The sequence below is a fragment of the Mus pahari genome, chromosome 21, assembly GCF_900095145.1.
Source record: "Mus pahari chromosome 21, PAHARI_EIJ_v1.1, whole genome shotgun sequence".
Taxonomy (NCBI): domain Eukaryota; kingdom Metazoa; phylum Chordata; class Mammalia; order Rodentia; family Muridae; genus Mus; species Mus pahari.
The window spans coordinates 29,189,921-29,191,605 of record NC_034610.1 but is presented as its reverse complement, the minus strand read 5'-3'; the positions used below and the strand labels follow the sequence as shown (position 1 = coordinate 29,191,605).

At 41.9% G+C, this 1,685-nt stretch overlaps 1 non-coding gene across 1 annotated transcript; it reads right to left on the bottom strand.

Annotated features, from left to right (window-relative positions):
- Nucleotides 1-741: 741 nt before the first annotated feature.
- Nucleotides 742-907, bottom strand: LOC115062836. Its single transcript, XR_003842754.1, has one exon. It is a non-coding gene; the product is annotated as a U1 spliceosomal RNA (small nuclear RNA).
- Nucleotides 908-1,685: the final 778 nt, after the last annotated feature.

Genomic DNA, 1,685 nt, shown 5'->3' with positions numbered 1-1,685 from the left:
TCTCTGCTTCCGGGTCCAACTGCCTGCTACAATGCTTCCCCTACAATGTGGACTCTCCCTCTGGAAACGAAAGCCCAAGTAAACACTTCCCTCCATAAGCCCTTTTTGGTCATGATATTTTACCACAGCAACAAAGGTAACTGATATGCCATACTTCTGATGAGAACATTTTAAGTTCAAATATTCTAGAAAAGCAGAGTAATCAGAATTGCTTATGCCCTGCTTTTATTCCAAACCTGGTGTCTTAGGCCCCTGGTTATCTATGCTATCAGAAAGGTGCCTATAATCCAAAGCTTATTTTAATCCAGTTTTTCAGTGCAGCATAGCAAGAAAAGTATAAAACTTTCAGAAGACAGTTATGCCTTATTTGCATCTTTGGTCAACTGAGCAACCCAACTGTATAACTTGAACCATCCTCATTATCTACCTAAGATCACCTCAGATGAAATGTTTTTTAAAACACGAATTCTAATGGTAATAGATGCTGGCTTTTCTGTTTCTATACTTCTCAATAAAATCTTTCTTCCAAGCCAGCTCAAATATCAAATATGGCAGAAAATGTCCTTTATGTAGGTAGAGGCTTAACCTAAAAAAATAATTTCACAATTATTACGATTATTTATTAAATATCCTATGGGTATGAATGTTTTGTAAGATGTCATAGTTAAGGTTTTTTTTGCTCTGAAAAGACACCAGGACCATGGCAACTCTTTTTTTAATTTCTTTCTCCCTCCCCCCCCCCAGGGGAAAGCTCGAACTCATTCCCCCCACTACCACAAATTATGCAATCGAGTTTCCTGCGTTTGGGGAAATCGCAGGGGTTAGCACATCTGGAATGCAATGGATAAGCCTTGCCCTGGGAAAACCACCTTCGTGATCATGGTATCTCCCTCACCATGGCAACTCTTATAAAGGAAAATATTTAGTTGGGCCTGGCTTTAGAAGTCATTCATTATCATCAAGGCAGGCAGCCTGCAGGCAGACATGGTGTTGGAGAAGGAGCTGAAAGTTCGACATCTGGATCACCAGGCAACAGGAGACTGTGACCCACAGTGGGCGTGGCTTGAGCACAGGAGGCCTCAAAGCCTGCTCCCAGGCTTTGACACTCTTTCAGCAAGGCCACACCTATTCCAACAACTCTCAAACCCCTGAGTCTGGTGGGGTGGGGCATTCCTATTCAAACCACCACACCAGGTATATCGCACTTTGGTGAATTCTCTCACTCTTCCAAGGATATATTTGGAGGCAGGGTCTGTGATTTACCTTGAATGGGTTTGCTAAGGATAGGCAAATGACAATCACACGCTTATATATAACCCAGCCATCTTAATTCACAGAGAATAGAGACTACATTAGGATAAAATATAATACCAAATATAAAATTATCAGGGAATAAAACTAGATTTAGTTACATATCACGGAACTTACTGGTTTCCCACAAATATGTGAAGAAGCAGAGAAACCTAAAAGTGTGGGGAGGGGATAGTCAAGTGTGCTGAAAAACTGAATTCTCATAGAATGTTGGAGACTCCAACCTGCGTTTTAAAACTAATTTTGTTAGGAAGATACATACGGTGGATATGCCCTGAGACCCTTCCCAGGTTAGAGCGGCAGTACGTACACACACACACACACACACACACACACACACACACACACACACACACACGGGCAGGGGTTTTGGG